Here is a 19,372-nt window from a genome sequence, read left to right as displayed (position 1 = left end):
CTCGCGAGTGGGAGCTTGGTCGGCTGCACTGCAGCTGGGCATTAGACGTTAACACCGGCCCAGTACGATGTTTTGAAAGCGTTTTCGAATCGACAAATGTCTTCTTTCCGCAAGCGCTCGCCAAAGACACAGCTGTAGTTCCAGCAGACGAGGTGGCCGAGTGGTTAAGGCGTTGGACTGCTAATCCAATGTGCTCTGCACACGTGGGTTCGAATCCCATCCTCGTCGAAGAATTTTACGTAAAGCACGCGTTTGCGGTCACTCCTTCCCCATGCGAAACGCCTCTCAGTAGTAACAACGAAGCGTGTACGAGGCCGATAGCGTGTGTATGAAATACGAGACCAAAATGCTTACCAGATGAAAGCGCACAACATTCCATAGCGTATGCCCTTCGAATTAAACATCATTTCGAGATGTATAAGCCAATCAAACTTCGGCTCCAGCGAAGAGTATGTCGGTATCTGCGAACGACGAGTTCTTATTTATATTTAAGTGCATACCTGTCGCAGTCATTTTAACGTATCGAGCCTATAATAATCCATCTGTAGCACAACTGTCGCCTCTCGACAGTTTGCTTTGCGTCAGGCCGCCATATACAGAAGCGATTTGGCAGGGCCTACTGGAGAGACTTGACTTTGCAGACATCCGTCGCTAAGGGCCGCCCAAACACCAAGCTCCATCGCAAACAGCAGGACAATCTTGGGCTAGGACGAACGTCAAAACCTTGCAAGTAATATCAGTGTAGCGTATCGAGCTGTACGTTTCGTTGCAGTAAGTCGTGGGAAAGAATGCCCAGCACATTTCTCATGTGCATTAGACGACACTGCATGTCGATACAATGCTTATTCCTGCAGTAAATAAGTGGTCCGGTGATTTTGCCCCGATCGGATATCGACGTGGACGGATGCTGTCATTAAATGACTCGCGAGTGGGAGCTTGGTCGGCTGCACTGCAGCTGGGCATTAGACGTTAACACCGGCCCAGTACGATGTTTTGAAAGCGTTTTCGAATCGACAAATGTCTTCTTTCCGCAAGCGCTCGCCAAAGACACAGCTGTAGTTCCAGCAGACGAGGTGGCCGAGTGGTTAAGGCGTTGGACTGCTAATCCAATGTGCTCTGCACGCGTGGGTTCGAATCCCATCCTCGTCGAAGAATTTTACGTAAAGCACGCGTTTGCGGTCACTCCTTCCCCATGCGAAACGCCTCTCAGTAGTAACAACGAAGCGTGTACGAGGCCGATAGCGTGTGTATGAAATACGAGACCAAAATGCTTACCAGATGAAAGCGCACAACATTCCATAGCGTATGCCCTTCGAATTAAACATCATTTCGAGATGTATAAGCCAATCAAACTTCGGCTCCAGCGAAGAGTATGTCGGTATCTGCGAACGACGAGTTCTTATTTATATTTAAGTGCATACCTGTCGCAGTCATTTTAACGTATCGAGCCTATAATAATCCATCTGTAGCACAACTGTCGCCTCTCGACAGTTTGCTTTGCGTCAGGCCGCCATATACAGAAGCGATTTGGCAGGGCCTACTGGAGAGACTTGACTTTGCAGACATCCGTCGCTAAGGGCCGCCCAAACACCAAGCTCCATCGCAAACAGCAGGACAATCTTGGGCTAGGACGAACGTCAAAACCTTGCAAGTAATATCAGTGTAGCGTATCGAGCTGTACGTTTCGTTGCAGTAAGTCGTGGGAAAGAATGCCCAGCACATTTCTCATGTGCATTAGACGACACTGCATGTCGATACAATGCTTATTCCTGCAGTAAATAAGTGGTCCGGTGATTTTGCCCCGATCGGATATCGACGTGGACGGATGCTGTCATTAAATGACTCGCGAGTGGGAGCTTGGTCGGCTGCACTGCAGCTGGGCATTAGACGTTAACACCGGCCCAGTACGATGTTTTGAAAGCGTTTTCGAATCGACAAATGTCTTCTTTCCGCAAGCGCTCGCCAAAGACACAGCTGTAGTTCCAGCAGACGAGGTGGCCGAGTGGTTAAGGCGTTGGACTGCTAATCCAATGTGCTCTGCACGCGTGGGTTCGAATCCCATCCTCGTCGAAGAATTTTACGTAAAGCACGCGTTTGCGGTCACTCCTTCCCCATGCGAAACGCCTCTCAGTAGTAACAACGAAGCGTGTACGAGGCCGATAGCGTGTGTATGAAATACGAGACCAAAATGCTTACCAGATGAAAGCGCACAACATTCCATAGCGTATGCCCTTCGAATTAAACATCATTTCGAGATGTATAAGCCAATCAAACTTCGGCTCCAGCGAAGAGTATGTCGGTATCTGCGAACGACGAGTTCTTATTTATATTTAAGTGCATACCTGTCGCAGTCATTTTAACGTATCGAGCCTATAATAATCCATCTGTAGCACAACTGTCGCCTCTCGACAGTTTGCTTTGCGTCAGGCCGCCATATACAGAAGCGATTTGGCAGGGCCTACTGGAGAGACTTGACTTTGCAGACATCCGTCGCTAAGGGCCGCCCAAACACCAAGCTCCATCGCAAACAGCAGGACAATCTTGGGCTAGGACGAACGTCAAAACCTTGCAAGTAATATCAGTGTAGCGTATCGAGCTGTACGTTTCGTTGCAGTAAGTCGTGGGAAAGAATGCCCAGCACATTTCTCATGTGCATTAGACGACACTGCATGTCGATACAATGCTTATTCCTGCAGTAAATAAGTGGTCCGGTGATTTTGCCCCGATCGGATATCGACGTGGACGGATGCTGTCATTAAATGACTCGCGAGTGGGAGCTTGGTCGGCTGCACTGCAGCTGGGCATTAGACGTTAACACCGGCCCAGTACGATGTTTTGAAAGCGTTTTCGAATCGACAAATGTCTTCTTTCCGCAAGCGCTCGCCAAAGACACAGCTGTAGTTCCAGCAGACGAGGTGGCCGAGTGGTTAAGGCGTTGGACTGCTAATCCAATGTGCTCTGCACGCGTGGGTTCGAATCCCATCCTCGTCGAAGAATTTTACGTAAAGCACGCGTTTGCGGTCACTCCTTCCCCATGCGAAACGCCTCTCAGTAGTAACAACGAAGCGTGTACGAGGCCGATAGCGTGTGTATGAAATACGAGACCAAAATGCTTACCAGATGAAAGCGCACAACATTCCATAGCGTATGCCCTTCGAATTAAACATCATTTCGAGATGTATAAGCCAATCAAACTTCGGCTCCAGCGAAGAGTATGTCGGTATCTGCGAACGACGAGTTCTTATTTATATTTAAGTGCATACCTGTCGCAGTCATTTTAACGTATCGAGCCTATAATAATCCATCTGTAGCACAACTGTCGCCTCTCGACAGTTTGCTTTGCGTCAGGCCGCCATATACAGAAGCGATTTGGCAGGGCCTACTGGAGAGACTTGACTTTGCAGACATCCGTCGCTAAGGGCCGCCCAAACACCAAGCTCCATCGCAAACAGCAGGACAATCTTGGGCTAGGACGAACGTCAAAACCTTGCAAGTAATATCAGTGTAGCGTATCGAGCTGTACGTTTCGTTGCAGTAAGTCGTGGGAAAGAATGCCCAGCACATTTCTCATGTGCATTAGACGACACTGCATGTCGATACAATGCTTATTCCTGCAGTAAATAAGTGGTCCGGTGATTTTGCCCCGATCGGATATCGACGTGGACGGATGCTGTCATTAAATGACTCGCGAGTGGGAGCTTGGTCGGCTGCACTGCAGCTGGGCATTAGACGTTAACACCGGCCCAGTACGATGTTTTGAAAGCGTTTTCGAATCGACAAATGTCTTCTTTCCGCAAGCGCTCGCCAAAGACACAGCTGTAGTTCCAGCAGACGAGGTGGCCGAGTGGTTAAGGCGTTGGACTGCTAATCCAATGTGCTCTGCACGCGTGGGTTCGAATCCCATCCTCGTCGAAGAATTTTACGTAAAGCACGCGTTTGCGGTCACTCCTTCCCCATGCGAAACGCCTCTCAGTAGTAACAACGAAGCGTGTACGAGGCCGATAGCGTGTGTATGAAATACGAGACCAAAATGCTTACCAGATGAAAGCGCACAACATTCCATAGCGTATGCCCTTCGAATTAAACATCATTTCGAGATGTATAAGCCAATCAAACTTCGGCTCCAGCGAAGAGTATGTCGGTATCTGCGAACGACGAGTTCTTATTTATATTTAAGTGCATACCTGTCGCAGTCATTTTAACGTATCGAGCCTATAATAATCCATCTGTAGCACAACTGTCGCCTCTCGACAGTTTGCTTTGCGTCAGGCCGCCATATACAGAAGCGATTTGGCAGGGCCTACTGGAGAGACTTGACTTTGCAGACATCCGTCGCTAAGGGCCGCCCAAACACCAAGCTCCATCGCAAACAGCAGGACAATCTTGGGCTAGGACGAACGTCAAAACCTTGCAAGTAATATCAGTGTAGCGTATCGAGCTGTACGTTTCGTTGCAGTAAGTCGTGGGAAAGAATGCCCAGCACATTTCTCATGTGCATTAGACGACACTGCATGTCGATACAATGCTTATTCCTGCAGTAAATAAGTGGTCCGGTGATTTTGCCCCGATCGGATATCGACGTGGACGGATGCTGTCATTAAATGACTCGCGAGTGGGAGCTTGGTCGGCTGCACTGCAGCTGGGCATTAGACGTTAACACCGGCCCAGTACGATGTTTTGAAAGCGTTTTCGAATCGACAAATGTCTTCTTTCCGCAAGCGCTCGCCAAAGACACAGCTGTAGTTCCAGCAGACGAGGTGGCCGAGTGGTTAAGGCGTTGGACTGCTAATCCAATGTGCTCTGCACGCGTGGGTTCGAATCCCATCCTCGTCGAAGAATTTTACGTAAAGCACGCGTTTGCGGTCACTCCTTCCCCATGCGAAACGCCTCTCAGTAGTTACAACGAAGCGTGTACGAGGCCGATAGCGTGTGTATGAAATACGAGACCAAAATGCTTACCAGATGAAAGCGCACAACATTCCATAGCGTATGCCCTTCGAATTAAACATCATTTCGAGATGTATAAGCCAATCAAACTTCGGCTCCAGCGAAGAGTATGTCGGTATCTGCGAACGACGAGTTCTTATTTATATTTAAGTGCATACCTGTCGCAGTCATTTTAACGTATCGAGCCTATAATAATCCATCTGTAGCACAACTGTCGCCTCTCGACAGTTTGCTTTGCGTCAGGCCGCCATATACAGAAGCGATTTGGCAGGGCCTACTGGAGAGACTTGACTTTGCAGACATCCGTCGCTAAGGGCCGCCCAAACACCAAGCTCCATCGCAAACAGCAGGACAATCTTGGGCTAGGACGAACGTCAAAACCTTGCAAGTAATATCAGTGTAGCGTATCGAGCTGTACGTTTCGTTGCAGTAAGTCGTGGGAAAGAATGCCCAGCACATTTCTCATGTGCATTAGACGACACTGCATGTCGATACAATGCTTATTCCTGCAGTAAATAAGTGGTCCGGTGATTTTGCCCCGATCGGATATCGACGTGGACGGATGCTGTCATTAAATGACTCGCGAGTGGGAGCTTGGTCGGCTGCACTGCAGCTGGGCATTAGACGTTAACACCGGCCCAGTACGATGTTTTGAAAGCGTTTTCGAATCGACAAATGTCTTCTTTCCGCAAGCGCTCGCCAAAGACACAGCTGTAGTTCCAGCAGACGAGGTGGCCGAGTGGTTAAGGCGTTGGACTGCTAATCCAATGTGCTCTGCACGCGTGGGTTCGAATCCCATCCTCGTCGAAGAATTTTACGTAAAGCACGCGTTTGCGGTCACTCCTTCCCCATGCGAAACGCCTCTCAGTAGTAACAACGAAGCGTGTACGAGGCCGATAGCGTGTGTATGAAATACGAGACCAAAATGCTTACCAGATGAAAGCGCACAACATTCCATAGCGTATGCCCTTCGAATTAAACATCATTTCGAGATGTATAAGCCAATCAAACTTCGGCTCCAGCGAAGAGTATGTCGGTATCTGCGAACGACGAGTTCTTATTTATATTTAAGTGCATACCTGTCGCAGTCATTTTAACGTATCGAGCCTATAATAATCCATCTGTAGCACAACTGTCGCCTCTCGACAGTTTGCTTTGCGTCAGGCCGCCATATACAGAAGCGATTTGGCAGGGCCTACTGGAGAGACTTGACTTTGCAGACATCCGTCGCTAAGGGCCGCCCAAACACCAAGCTCCATCGCAAACAGCAGGACAATCTTGGGCTAGGACGAACGTCAAAACCTTGCAAGTAATATCAGTGTAGCGTATCGAGCTGTACGTTTCGTTGCAGTAAGTCGTGGGAAAGAATGCCCAGCACATTTCTCATGTGCATTAGACGACACTGCATGTCGATACAATGCTTATTCCTGCAGTAAATAAGTGGTCCGGTGATTTTGCCCCGATCGGATATCGACGTGGACGGATGCTGTCATTAAATGACTCGCGAGTGGGAGCTTGGTCGGCTGCACTGCAGCTGGGCATTAGACGTTAACACCGGCCCAGTACGATGTTTTGAAAGCGTTTTCGAATCGACAAATGTCTTCTTTCCGCAAGCGCTCGCCAAAGACACAGCTGTAGTTCCAGCAGACGAGGTGGCCGAGTGGTTAAGGCGTTGGACTGCTAATCCAATGTGCTCTGCACGCGTGGGTTCGAATCCCATCCTCGTCGAAGAATTTTACGTAAAGCACGCGTTTGCGGTCACTCCTTCCCCATGCGAAACGCCTCTCAGTAGTAACAACGAAGCGTGTACGAGGCCGATAGCGTGTGTATGAAATACGAGACCAAAATGCTTACCAGATGAAAGCGCACAACATTCCATAGCGTATGCCCTTCGAATTAAACATCATTTCGAGATGTATAAGCCAATCAAACTTCGGCTCCAGCGAAGAGTATGTCGGTATCTGCGAACGACGAGTTCTTATTTATATTTAAGTGCATACCTGTCGCAGTCATTTTAACGTATCGAGCCTATAATAATCCATCTGTAGCACAACTGTCGCCTCTCGACAGTTTGCTTTGCGTCAGGCCGCCATATACAGAAGCGATTTGGCAGGGCCTACTGGAGAGACTTGACTTTGCAGACATCCGTCGCTAAGGGCCGCCCAAACACCAAGCTCCATCGCAAACAGCAGGACAATCTTGGGCTAGGACGAACGTCAAAACCTTGCAAGTAATATCAGTGTAGCGTATCGAGCTGTACGTTTCGTTGCAGTAAGTCGTGGGAAAGAATGCCCAGCACATTTCTCATGTGCATTAGACGACACTGCATGTCGATACAATGCTTATTCCTGCAGTAAATAAGTGGTCCGGTGATTTTGCCCCGATCGGATATCGACGTGGACGGATGCTGTCATTAAATGACTCGCGAGTGGGAGCTTGGTCGGCTGCACTGCAGCTGGGCATTAGACGTTAACACCGGCCCAGTACGATGTTTTGAAAGCGTTTTCGAATCGACAAATGTCTTCTTTCCGCAAGCGCTCGCCAAAGACACAGCTGTAGTTCCAGCAGACGAGGTGGCCGAGTGGTTAAGGCGTTGGACTGCTAATCCAATGTGCTCTGCACGCGTGGGTTCGAATCCCATCCTCGTCGAAGAATTTTACGTAAAGCACGCGTTTGCGGTCACTCCTTCCCCATGCGAAACGCCTCTCAGTAGTAACAACGAAGCGTGTACGAGGCCGATAGCGTGTGTATGAAATACGAGACCAAAATGCTTACCAGATGAAAGCGCACAACATTCCATAGCGTATGCCCTTCGAATTAAACATCATTTCGAGATGTATAAGCCAATCAAACTTCGGCTCCAGCGAAGAGTATGTCGGTATCTGCGAACGACGAGTTCTTATTTATATTTAAGTGCATACCTGTCGCAGTCATTTTAACGTATCGAGCCTATAATAATCCATCTGTAGCACAACTGTCGCCTCTCGACAGTTTGCTTTGCGTCAGGCCGCCATATACAGAAGCGATTTGGCAGGGCCTACTGGAGAGACTTGACTTTGCAGACATCCGTCGCTAAGGGCCGCCCAAACACCAAGCTCCATCGCAAACAGCAGGACAATCTTGGGCTAGGACGAACGTCAAAACCTTGCAAGTAATATCAGTGTAGCGTATCGAGCTGTACGTTTCGTTGCAGTAAGTCGTGGGAAAGAATGCCCAGCACATTTCTCATGTGCATTAGACGACACTGCATGTCGATACAATGCTTATTCCTGCAGTAAATAAGTGGTCCGGTGATTTTGCCCCGATCGGATATCGACGTGGACGGATGCTGTCATTAAATGACTCGCGAGTGGGAGCTTGGTCGGCTGCACTGCAGCTGGGCATTAGACGTTAACACCGGCCCAGTACGATGTTTTGAAAGCGTTTTCGAATCGACAAATGTCTTCTTTCCGCAAGCGCTCGCCAAAGACACAGCTGTAGTTCCAGCAGACGAGGTGGCCGAGTGGTTAAGGCGTTGGACTGCTAATCCAATGTGCTCTGCACGCGTGGGTTCGAATCCCATCCTCGTCGAAGAATTTTACGTAAAGCACGCGTTTGCGGTCACTCCTTCCCCATGCGAAACGCCTCTCAGTAGTAACAACGAAGCGTGTACGAGGCCGATAGCGTGTGTATGAAATACGAGACCAAAATGCTTACCAGATGAAAGCGCACAACATTCCATAGCGTATGCCCTTCGAATTAAACATCATTTCGAGATGTATAAGCCAATCAAACTTCGGCTCCAGCGAAGAGTATGTCGGTATCTGCGAACGACGAGTTCTTATTTATATTTAAGTGCATACCTGTCGCAGTCATTTTAACGTATCGAGCCTATAATAATCCATCTGTAGCACAACTGTCGCCTCTCGACAGTTTGCTTTGCGTCAGGCCGCCATATACAGAAGCGATTTGGCAGGGCCTACTGGAGAGACTTGACTTTGCAGACATCCGTCGCTAAGGGCCGCCCAAACACCAAGCTCCATCGCAAACAGCAGGACAATCTTGGGCTAGGACGAACGTCAAAACCTTGCAAGTAATATCAGTGTAGCGTATCGAGCTGTACGTTTCGTTGCAGTAAGTCGTGGGAAAGAATGCCCAGCACATTTCTCATGTGCATTAGACGACACTGCATGTCGATACAATGCTTATTCCTGCAGTAAATAAGTGGTCCGGTGATTTTGCCCCGATCGGATATCGACGTGGACGGATGCTGTCATTAAATGACTCGCGAGTGGGAGCTTGGTCGGCTGCACTGCAGCTGGGCATTAGACGTTAACACCGGCCCAGTACGATGTTTTGAAAGCGTTTTCGAATCGACAAATGTCTTCTTTCCGCAAGCGCTCGCCAAAGACACAGCTGTAGTTCCAGCAGACGAGGTGGCCGAGTGGTTAAGGCGTTGGACTGCTAATCCAATGTGCTCTGCACGCGTGGGTTCGAATCCCATCCTCGTCGAAGAATTTTACGTAAAGCACGCGTTTGCGGTCACTCCTTCCCCATGCGAAACGCCTCTCAGTAGTAACAACGAAGCGTGTACGAGGCCGATAGCGTGTGTATGAAATACGAGACCAAAATGCTTACCAGATGAAAGCGCACAACATTCCATAGCGTATGCCCTTCGAATTAAACATCATTTCGAGATGTATAAGCCAATCAAACTTCGGCTCCAGCGAAGAGTATGTCGGTATCTGCGAACGACGAGTTCTTATTTATATTTAAGTGCATACCTGTCGCAGTCATTTTAACGTATCGAGCCTATAATAATCCATCTGTAGCACAACTGTCGCCTCTCGACAGTTTGCTTTGCGTCAGGCCGCCATATACAGAAGCGATTTGGCAGGGCCTACTGGAGAGACTTGACTTTGCAGACATCCGTCGCTAAGGGCCGCCCAAACACCAAGCTCCATCGCAAACAGCAGGACAATCTTGGGCTAGGACGAACGTCAAAACCTTGCAAGTAATATCAGTGTAGCGTATCGAGCTGTACGTTTCGTTGCAGTAAGTCGTGGGAAAGAATGCCCAGCACATTTCTCATGTGCATTAGACGACACTGCATGTCGATACAATGCTTATTCCTGCAGTAAATAAGTGGTCCGGTGATTTTGCCCCGATCGGATATCGACGTGGACGGATGCTGTCATTAAATGACTCGCGAGTGGGAGCTTGGTCGGCTGCACTGCAGCTGGGCATTAGACGTTAACACCGGCCCAGTACGATGTTTTGAAAGCGTTTTCGAATCGACAAATGTCTTCTTTCCGCAAGCGCTCGCCAAAGACACAGCTGTAGTTCCAGCAGACGAGGTGGCCGAGTGGTTAAGGCGTTGGACTGCTAATCCAATGTGCTCTGCACGCGTGGGTTCGAATCCCATCCTCGTCGAAGAATTTTACGTAAAGCACGCGTTTGCGGTCACTCCTTCCCCATGCGAAACGCCTCTCAGTAGTAACAACGAAGCGTGTACGAGGCCGATAGCGTGTGTATGAAATACGAGACCAAAATGCTTACCAGATGAAAGCGCACAACATTCCATAGCGTATGCCCTTCGAATTAAACATCATTTCGAGATGTATAAGCCAATCAAACTTCGGCTCCAGCGAAGAGTATGTCGGTATCTGCGAACGACGAGTTCTTATTTATATTTAAGTGCATACCTGTCGCAGTCATTTTAACGTATCGAGCCTATAATAATCCATCTGTAGCACAACTGTCGCCTCTCGACAGTTTGCTTTGCGTCAGGCCGCCATATACAGAAGCGATTTGGCAGGGCCTACTGGAGAGACTTGACTTTGCAGACATCCGTCGCTAAGGGCCGCCCAAACACCAAGCTCCATCGCAAACAGCAGGACAATCTTGGGCTAGGACGAACGTCAAAACCTTGCAAGTAATATCAGTGTAGCGTATCGAGCTGTACGTTTCGTTGCAGTAAGTCGTGGGAAAGAATGCCCAGCACATTTCTCATGTGCATTAGACGACACTGCATGTCGATACAATGCTTATTCCTGCAGTAAATAAGTGGTCCGGTGATTTTGCCCCGATCGGATATCGACGTGGACGGATGCTGTCATTAAATGACTCGCGAGTGGGAGCTTGGTCGGCTGCACTGCAGCTGGGCATTAGACGTTAACACCGGCCCAGTACGATGTTTTGAAAGCGTTTTCGAATCGACAAATGTCTTCTTTCCGCAAGCGCTCGCCAAAGACACAGCTGTAGTTCCAGCAGACGAGGTGGCCGAGTGGTTAAGGCGTTGGACTGCTAATCCAATGTGCTCTGCACGCGTGGGTTCGAATCCCATCCTCGTCGAAGAATTTTACGTAAAGCACGCGTTTGCGGTCACTCCTTCCCCATGCGAAACGCCTCTCAGTAGTAACAACGAAGCGTGTACGAGGCCGATAGCGTGTGTATGAAATACGAGACCAAAATGCTTACCAGATGAAAGCGCACAACATTCCATAGCGTATGCCCTTCGAATTAAACATCATTTCGAGATGTATAAGCCAATCAAACTTCGGCTCCAGCGAAGAGTATGTCGGTATCTGCGAACGACGAGTTCTTATTTATATTTAAGTGCATACCTGTCGCAGTCATTTTAACGTATCGAGCCTATAATAATCCATCTGTAGCACAACTGTCGCCTCTCGACAGTTTGCTTTGCGTCAGGCCGCCATATACAGAAGCGATTTGGCAGGGCCTAGTGGAGAGACTTGACTTTGCAGACATCCGTCGCTAAGGGCCGCCCAAACACCAAGCTCCATCGCAAACAGCAGGACAATCTTGGGCTAGGACGAACGTCAAAACCTTGCAAGTAATATCAGTGTAGCGTATCGAGCTGTACGTTTCGTTGCAGTAAGTCGTGGGAAAGAATGCCCAGCACATTTCTCATGTGCATTAGACGACACTGCATGTCGATACAATGCTTATTCCTGCAGTAAATAAGTGGTCCGGTGATTTTGCCCCGATCGGATATCGACGTGGACGGATGCTGTCATTAAATGACTCGCGAGTGGGAGCTTGGTCGGCTGCACTGCAGCTGGGCATTAGACGTTAACACCGGCCCAGTACGATGTTTTGAAAGCGTTTTCGAATCGACAAATGTCTTCTTTCCGCAAGCGCTCGCCAAAGACACAGCTGTAGTTCCAGCAGACGAGGTGGCCGAGTGGTTAAGGCGTTGGACTGCTAATCCAATGTGCTCTGCACGCGTGGGTTCGAATCCCATCCTCGTCGAAGAATTTTACGTAAAGCACGCGTTTGCGGTCACTCCTTCCCCATGCGAAACGCCTCTCAGTAGTAACAACGAAGCGTGTACGAGGCCGATAGCGTGTGTATGAAATACGAGACCAAAATGCTTACCAGATGAAAGCGCACAACATTCCATAGCGTATGCCCTTCGAATTAAACATCATTTCGAGATGTATAAGCCAATCAAACTTCGGCTCCAGCGAAGAGTATGTCGGTATCTGCGAACGACGAGTTCTTATTTATATTTAAGTGCATACCTGTCGCAGTCATTTTAACGTATCGAGCCTATAATAATCCATCTGTAGCACAACTGTCGCCTCTCGACAGTTTGCTTTGCGTCAGGCCGCCATATACAGAAGCGATTTGGCAGGGCCTACTGGAGAGACTTGACTTTGCAGACATCCGTCGCTAAGGGCCGCCCAAACACCAAGCTCCATCGCAAACAGCAGGACAATCTTGGGCTAGGACGAACGTCAAAACCTTGCAAGTAATATCAGTGTAGCGTATCGAGCTGTACGTTTCGTTGCAGTAAGTCGTGGGAAAGAATGCCCAGCACATTTCTCATGTGCATTAGACGACACTGCATGTCGATACAATGCTTATTCCTGCAGTAAATAAGTGGTCCGGTGATTTTGCCCCGATCGGATATCGACGTGGACGGATGCTGTCATTAAATGACTCGCGAGTGGGAGCTTGGTCGGCTGCACTGCAGCTGGGCATTAGACGTTAACACCGGCCCAGTACGATGTTTTGAAAGCGTTTTCGAATCGACAAATGTCTTCTTTCCGCAAGCGCTCGCCAAAGACACAGCTGTAGTTCCAGCAGACGAGGTGGCCGAGTGGTTAAGGCGTTGGACTGCTAATCCAATGTGCTCTGCACGCGTGGGTTCGAATCCCATCCTCGTCGAAGAATTTTACGTAAAGCACGCGTTTGCGGTCACTCCTTCCCCATGCGAAACGCCTCTCAGTAGTAACAACGAAGCGTGTACGAGGCCGATAGCGTGTGTATGAAATACGAGACCAAAATGCTTACCAGATGAAAGCGCACAACATTCCATAGCGTATGCCCTTCGAATTAAACATCATTTCGAGATGTATAAGCCAATCAAACTTCGGCTCCAGCGAAGAGTATGTCGGTATCTGCGAACGACGAGTTCTTATTTATATTTAAGTGCATACCTGTCGCAGTCATTTTAACGTATCGAGCCTATAATAATCCATCTGTAGCACAACTGTCGCCTCTCGACAGTTTGCTTTGCGTCAGGCCGCCATATACAGAAGCGATTTGGCAGGGCCTACTGGAGAGACTTGACTTTGCAGACATCCGTCGCTAAGGGCCGCCCAAACACCAAGCTCCATCGCAAACAGCAGGACAATCTTGGGCTAGGACGAACGTCAAAACCTTGCAAGTAATATCAGTGTAGCGTATCGAGCTGTACGTTTCGTTGCAGTAAGTCGTGGGAAAGAATGCCCAGCACATTTCTCATGTGCATTAGACGACACTGCATGTCGATACAATGCTTATTCCTGCAGTAAATAAGTGGTCCGGTGATTTTGCCCCGATCGGATATCGACGTGGACGGATGCTGTCATTAAATGACTCGCGAGTGGGAGCTTGGTCGGCTGCACTGCAGCTGGGCATTAGACGTTAACACCGGCCCAGTACGATGTTTTGAAAGCGTTTTCGAATCGACAAATGTCTTCTTTCCGCAAGCGCTCGCCAAAGACACAGCTGTAGTTCCAGCAGACGAGGTGGCCGAGTGGTTAAGGCGTTGGACTGCTAATCCAATGTGCTCTGCACGCGTGGGTTCGAATCCCATCCTCGTCGAAGAATTTTACGTAAAGCACGCGTTTGCGGTCACTCCTTCCCCATGCGAAACGCCTCTCAGTAGTAACAACGAAGCGTGTACGAGGCCGATAGCGTGTGTATGAAATACGAGACCAAAATGCTTACCAGATGAAAGCGCACAACATTCCATAGCGTATGCCCTTCGAATTAAACATCATTTCGAGATGTATAAGCCAATCAAACTTCGGCTCCAGCGAAGAGTATGTCGGTATCTGCGAACGACGAGTTCTTATTTATATTTAAGTGCATACCTGTCGCAGTCATTTTAACGTATCGAGCCTATAATAATCCATCTGTAGCACAACTGTCGCCTCTCGACAGTTTGCTTTGCGTCAGGCCGCCATATACAGAAGCGATTTGGCAGGGCCTACTGGAGAGACTTGACTTTGCAGACATCCGTCGCTAAGGGCCGCCCAAACACCAAGCTCCATCGCAAACAGCAGGACAATCTTGGGCTAGGACGAACGTCAAAACCTTGCAAGTAATATCAGTGTAGCGTATCGAGCTGTACGTTTCGTTGCAGTAAGTCGTGGGAAAGAATGCCCAGCACATTTCTCATGTGCATTAGACGACACTGCATGTCGATACAATGCTTATTCCTGCAGTAAATAAGTGGTCCGGTGATTTTGCCCCGATCGGATATCGACGTGGACGGATGCTGTCATTAAATGACTCGCGAGTGGGAGCTTGGTCGGCTGCACTGCAGCTGGGCATTAGACGTTAACACCGGCCCAGTACGATGTTTTGAAAGCGTTTTCGAATCGACAAATGTCTTCTTTCCGCAAGCGCTCGCCAAAGACACAGCTGTAGTTCCAGCAGACGAGGTGGCCGAGTGGTTAAGGCGTTGGACTGCTAATCCAATGTGCTCTGCACGCGTGGGTTCGAATCCCATCCTCGTCGAAGAATTTTACGTAAAGCACGCGTTTGCGGTCACTCCTTCCCCATGCGAAACGCCTCTCAGTAGTAACAACGAAGCGTGTACGAGGCCGATAGCGTGTGTATGAAATACGAGACCAAAATGCTTACCAGATGAAAGCGCACAACATTCCATAGCGTATGCCCTTCGAATTAAACATCATTTCGAGATGTATAAGCCAATCAAACTTCGGCTCCAGCGAAGAGTATGTCGGTATCTGCGAACGACGAGTTCTTATTTATATTTAAGTGCATACCTGTCGCAGTCATTTTAACGTATCGAGCCTATAATAATCCATCTGTAGCACAACTGTCGCCTCTCGACAGTTTGCTTTGCGTCAGGCCGCCATATACAGAAGCGATTTGGCAGGGCCTACTGGAGAGACTTGACTTTGCAGACATCCGTCGCTAAGGGCCGCCCAAACACCAAGCTCCATCGCAAACAGCAGGACAATCTTGGGCTAGGACGAACGTCAAAACCTTGCAAGTAATATCAGTGTAGCGTATCGAGCTGTACGTTTCGTTGCAGTAAGTCGTGGGAAAGAATGCCCAGCACATTTCTCATGTGCATTAGACGACACTGCATGTCGATACAATGCTTATTCCTGCAGTAAATAAGTGGTCCGGTGATTTTGCCCCGATCGGATATCGACGTGGACGGATGCTGTCATTAAATGACTCGCGAGTGGGAGCTTGGTCGGCTGCACTGCAGCTGGGCATTAGACGTTAACACCGGCCCAGTACGATGTTTTGAAAGCGTTTTCGAATCGACAAATGTCTTCTTTCCGCAAGCGCTCGCCAAAGACACAGCTGTAGTTCCAGCAGACGAGGTGGCCGAGTGGTTAAGGCGTTGGACTGCTAATCCAATGTGCTCTGCACGCGTGGGTTCGAATCCCATCCTCGTCGAAGAATTTTACGTAAAGCACGCGTTTGCGGTCACTCCTTCCCCATGCGAAACGCCTCTCAGTAGTAACAACGAAGCGTGTACGAGGCCGATAGCGTGTGTATGAAATACGAGACCAAAATGCTTACCAGATGAAAGCGCACAACATTCCATAGCGTATGCCCTTCGAATTAAACATCATTTCGAGATGTATAAGCCAATCAAACTTCGGCTCCAGCGAAGAGTATGTCGGTATCTGCGAACGACGAGTTCTTATTTATATTTAAGTGCATACCTGTCGCAGTCATTTTAACGTATCGAGCCTATAATAATCCATCTGTAGCACAACTGTCGCCTCTCGACAGTTTGCTTTGCGTCAGGCCGCCATATACAGAAGCGATTTGGCAGGGCCTACTGGAGAGACTTGACTTTGCAGACATCCGTCGCTAAGGGCCGCCCAAACACCAAGCTCCATCGCAAACAGCAGGACAATCTTGGGCTAGGACGAACGTCAAAACCTTGCAAGTAATATCAGTGTAGCGTATCGAGCTGTACGTTTCGTTGCAGTAAGTCGTGGGAAAGAATGCCCAGCACATTTCTCATGTGCATTAGACGACACTGCATGTCGATACAATGCTTATTCCTGCAGTAAATAAGTGGTCCGGTGATTTTGCCCCGATCGGATATCGACGTGGACGGATGCTGTCATTAAATGACTCGCGAGTGGGAGCTTGGTCGGCTGCACTGCAGCTGGGCATTAGACGTTAACACCGGCCCAGTACGATGTTTTGAAAGCGTTTTCGAATCGACAAATGTCTTCTTTCCGCAAGCGCTCGCCAAAGACACAGCTGTAGTTCCAGCAGACGAGGTGGCCGAGTGGTTAAGGCGTTGGACTGCTAATCCAATGTGCTCTGCACGCGTGGGTTCGAATCCCATCCTCGTCGAAGAATTTTACGTAAAGCACGCGTTTGCGGTCACTCCTTCCCCATGCGAAACGCCTCTCAGTAGTAACAACGAAGCGTGTACGAGGCCGATAGCGTGTGTATGAAATACGAGACCAAAATGCTTACCAGATGAAAGCGCACAACATTCCATAGCGTATGCCCTTCGAATTAAACATCATTTCGAGATGTATAAGCCAATCAAACTTCGGCTCCAGCGAAGAGTATGTCGGTATCTGCGAACGACGAGTTCTTATTTATATTTAAGTGCATACCTGTCGCAGTCATTTTAACGTATCGAGCCTATAATAATCCATCTGTAGCACAACTGTCGCCTCTCGACAGTTTGCTTTGCGTCAGGCCGCCATATACAGAAGCGATTTGGCAGGGCCTACTGGAGAGACTTGACTTTGCAGACATCCGTCGCTAAGGGCCGCCCAAACACCAAGCTCCATCGCAAACAGCAGGACAATCTTGGGCTAGGACGAACGTCAAAACCTTGCAAGTAATATCAGTGTAGCGTATCGAGCTGTACGTTTCGTTGCAGTAAGTCGTGGGAAAGAATGCCCAGCACATTTCTCATGTGCATTAGACGACACTGCATGTCGATACAATGCTTATTCCTGCAGTAAATAAGTGGTCCGGTGATTTTGCCCCGATCGGATATCGACGTGGACGGATGCTGTCATTAAATGACTCGCGAGTGGGAGCTTGGTCGGCTGCACTGCAGCTGGGCATTAGACGTTAACACCGGCCCAGTACGATGTTTTGAAAGCGTTTTCGAATCGACAAATGTCTTCTTTCCGCAAGCGCTCGCCAAAGACACAGCTGTAGTTCCAGCAGACGAGGTGGCCGAGTGGTTAAGGCGTTGGACTGCTAATCCAATGTGCTCTGCACGCGTGGGTTCGAATCCCATCCTCGTCGAAGAATTTTACGTAAAGCACGCGTTTGCGGTCACTCCTTCCCCATGCGAAACGCCTCTCAGTAGTAACAACGAAGCGTGTACGAGGCCGATAGCGTGTGTATGAAATACGAGACCAAAATGCTTACCAGATGAAAGCGCACAACATTCCATAGCGTATGCCCTTCGAATTAAACATCATTTCGAGATGTATAAGCCAATCAAACTTCGGCTCCAGCGAAGAGTATGTCGGTATCTGCGAACGACGAGTTCTTATTTATATTTAAGTGCATACCTGTCGCAGTCATTTTAACGTATCGAGCCTATAATAATCCATCTGTAGCACAACTGTCGCCTCTCGACAGTTTGCTTTGCGTCAGGCCGCCATATACAGAAGCGATTTGGCAGGGCCTACTGGAGAGACTTGACTTTGCAGACATCCGTCGCTAAGGGCCGCCCAAACACCAAGCTCCATCGCAAACAGCAGGACAATCTTGGGCTAGGACGAACGTCAAAACCTTGCAAGTAATATCAGTGTAGCGTATCGAGCTGTACGTTTCGTTGCAGTAAGTCGTGGGAAAGAATGCCCAGCACATTTCTCATGTGCATTAGACGACACTGCATGTCGATACAATGCTTATTCCTGCAGTAAATAAGTGGTCCGGTGATTTTGCCCCGATCGGATATCGACGTGGACGGATGCTGTCATTAAATGACTCGCGAGTGGGAGCTTGGTCGGCTGCACTGCAGCTGGGCATTAGACGTTAACACCGGCCCAGTACGATGTTTTGAAAGCGTTTTCGAATCGACAAATGTCTTCTTTCCGCAAGCGCTCGCCAAAGACACAGCTGTAGTTCCAGCAGACGAGGTGGCCGAGTGGTTAAGGCGTTGGACTGCTAATCCAATGTGCTCTGCACGCGTGGGTTCGAATCCCATCCTCGTCGAAGAATTTTACGTAAAGCACGCGTTTGCGGTCACTCCTTCCCCATGCGAAACGCCTCTCAGTAGTAACAACGAAGCGTGTACGAGGCCGATAGCGTGTGTATGAAATACGAGACCAAAATGCTTACCAGATGAAAGCGCACAACATTCCATAGCGTATGCCCTTCGAATTAAACATCATTTCGAGATGTATAAGCCAATCAAACTTCGGCTCCAGCGAAGAGTATGTCGGTATCTGCGAACGACGAGTTCTTATTTATATTTAAGTGCATACCTGTCGCAGTCATTTTAACGTATCGAGCCTATAATAATCCATCTGTAGCACAACTGTCGCCTCTCGACAGTTTGCTTTGCGTCAGGCCGCCATATACAGAAGCGATTTGGCAGGGCCTACTGGAGAGACTTGACTTTGCAGACATCCGTCGCTAAGGGCCGCCCAAACACCAAGCTCCATCGCAAACAGCAGGACAATCTTGGGCTAGGACGAACGTCAAAACCTTGCAAGTAATATCAGTGTAGCGTATCGAGCTGTACGTTTCGTTGCAGTAAGTCGTGGGAAAGAATGCCCAGCACATTTCTCATGTGCATTAGACGACACTGCATGTCGATACAATGCTTATTCCTGCAGTAAATAAGTGGTCCGGTGATTTTGCCCCGATCGGATATCGACGTGGACGGATGCTGTCATTAAATGACTCGCGAGTGGGAGCTTGGTCGGCTGCACTG

General features: G+C 48.9%; 21 non-coding genes across 21 annotated transcripts; all 21 read left to right on the top strand.

Moving 5' to 3' along the window:
- The first annotated feature begins 146 nt into the window (after positions 1-146).
- On the top strand, positions 147-228 carry Trnas-gcu (transfer RNA serine (anticodon GCU)). The gene has a single exon. It is a non-coding gene; the product is annotated as a tRNA-Ser (tRNA).
- An 839-nt stretch (positions 229-1,067) lies between these two features.
- Positions 1,068-1,149, top strand: Trnas-gcu (transfer RNA serine (anticodon GCU)). The gene has a single exon. It is a non-coding gene; the product is annotated as a tRNA-Ser (tRNA).
- Positions 1,150-1,988: 839 nt separating this feature from the next.
- Positions 1,989-2,070, top strand: Trnas-gcu (transfer RNA serine (anticodon GCU)). The gene has a single exon. It is a non-coding gene; the product is annotated as a tRNA-Ser (tRNA).
- An 839-nt stretch (positions 2,071-2,909) lies between these two features.
- Positions 2,910-2,991, top strand: Trnas-gcu (transfer RNA serine (anticodon GCU)). Its single transcript has one exon. It is a non-coding gene; the product is annotated as a tRNA-Ser (tRNA).
- Positions 2,992-3,830: 839 nt separating this feature from the next.
- Trnas-gcu (transfer RNA serine (anticodon GCU)) lies at positions 3,831-3,912 on the top strand. The gene has a single exon. It is a non-coding gene; the product is annotated as a tRNA-Ser (tRNA).
- An 839-nt stretch (positions 3,913-4,751) lies between these two features.
- On the top strand, positions 4,752-4,833 carry Trnas-gcu (transfer RNA serine (anticodon GCU)). The gene has a single exon. It is a non-coding gene; the product is annotated as a tRNA-Ser (tRNA).
- An 839-nt stretch (positions 4,834-5,672) lies between these two features.
- Trnas-gcu (transfer RNA serine (anticodon GCU)) lies at positions 5,673-5,754 on the top strand. The gene has a single exon. It is a non-coding gene; the product is annotated as a tRNA-Ser (tRNA).
- An 839-nt stretch (positions 5,755-6,593) lies between these two features.
- Trnas-gcu (transfer RNA serine (anticodon GCU)) lies at positions 6,594-6,675 on the top strand. The gene has a single exon. It is a non-coding gene; the product is annotated as a tRNA-Ser (tRNA).
- Positions 6,676-7,514: 839 nt separating this feature from the next.
- Positions 7,515-7,596, top strand: Trnas-gcu (transfer RNA serine (anticodon GCU)). The gene has a single exon. It is a non-coding gene; the product is annotated as a tRNA-Ser (tRNA).
- An 839-nt stretch (positions 7,597-8,435) lies between these two features.
- Trnas-gcu (transfer RNA serine (anticodon GCU)) lies at positions 8,436-8,517 on the top strand. The gene has a single exon. It is a non-coding gene; the product is annotated as a tRNA-Ser (tRNA).
- Positions 8,518-9,356: 839 nt separating this feature from the next.
- Positions 9,357-9,438, top strand: Trnas-gcu (transfer RNA serine (anticodon GCU)). Its single transcript has one exon. It is a non-coding gene; the product is annotated as a tRNA-Ser (tRNA).
- Positions 9,439-10,277: 839 nt separating this feature from the next.
- On the top strand, positions 10,278-10,359 carry Trnas-gcu (transfer RNA serine (anticodon GCU)). Its single transcript has one exon. It is a non-coding gene; the product is annotated as a tRNA-Ser (tRNA).
- Positions 10,360-11,198: 839 nt separating this feature from the next.
- On the top strand, positions 11,199-11,280 carry Trnas-gcu (transfer RNA serine (anticodon GCU)). The gene has a single exon. It is a non-coding gene; the product is annotated as a tRNA-Ser (tRNA).
- Positions 11,281-12,119: 839 nt separating this feature from the next.
- Positions 12,120-12,201, top strand: Trnas-gcu (transfer RNA serine (anticodon GCU)). The gene has a single exon. It is a non-coding gene; the product is annotated as a tRNA-Ser (tRNA).
- An 839-nt stretch (positions 12,202-13,040) lies between these two features.
- On the top strand, positions 13,041-13,122 carry Trnas-gcu (transfer RNA serine (anticodon GCU)). Its single transcript has one exon. It is a non-coding gene; the product is annotated as a tRNA-Ser (tRNA).
- An 839-nt stretch (positions 13,123-13,961) lies between these two features.
- Trnas-gcu (transfer RNA serine (anticodon GCU)) lies at positions 13,962-14,043 on the top strand. Its single transcript has one exon. It is a non-coding gene; the product is annotated as a tRNA-Ser (tRNA).
- Positions 14,044-14,882: 839 nt separating this feature from the next.
- Positions 14,883-14,964, top strand: Trnas-gcu (transfer RNA serine (anticodon GCU)). Its single transcript has one exon. It is a non-coding gene; the product is annotated as a tRNA-Ser (tRNA).
- Positions 14,965-15,803: 839 nt separating this feature from the next.
- Positions 15,804-15,885, top strand: Trnas-gcu (transfer RNA serine (anticodon GCU)). Its single transcript has one exon. It is a non-coding gene; the product is annotated as a tRNA-Ser (tRNA).
- An 839-nt stretch (positions 15,886-16,724) lies between these two features.
- On the top strand, positions 16,725-16,806 carry Trnas-gcu (transfer RNA serine (anticodon GCU)). Its single transcript has one exon. It is a non-coding gene; the product is annotated as a tRNA-Ser (tRNA).
- Positions 16,807-17,645: 839 nt separating this feature from the next.
- Positions 17,646-17,727, top strand: Trnas-gcu (transfer RNA serine (anticodon GCU)). The gene has a single exon. It is a non-coding gene; the product is annotated as a tRNA-Ser (tRNA).
- An 839-nt stretch (positions 17,728-18,566) lies between these two features.
- Positions 18,567-18,648, top strand: Trnas-gcu (transfer RNA serine (anticodon GCU)). Its single transcript has one exon. It is a non-coding gene; the product is annotated as a tRNA-Ser (tRNA).
- Positions 18,649-19,372: the final 724 nt, after the last annotated feature.

The sequence above is a fragment of the Schistocerca gregaria genome, chromosome 2 (assembly GCF_023897955.1).
Source record: "Schistocerca gregaria isolate iqSchGreg1 chromosome 2, iqSchGreg1.2, whole genome shotgun sequence".
Lineage (NCBI taxonomy): Eukaryota > Metazoa > Arthropoda > Insecta > Orthoptera > Acrididae > Schistocerca > Schistocerca gregaria.
Note: the sequence above shows the minus strand (reverse complement) of the source record. Positions and strands in the feature narration are given on the sequence as shown.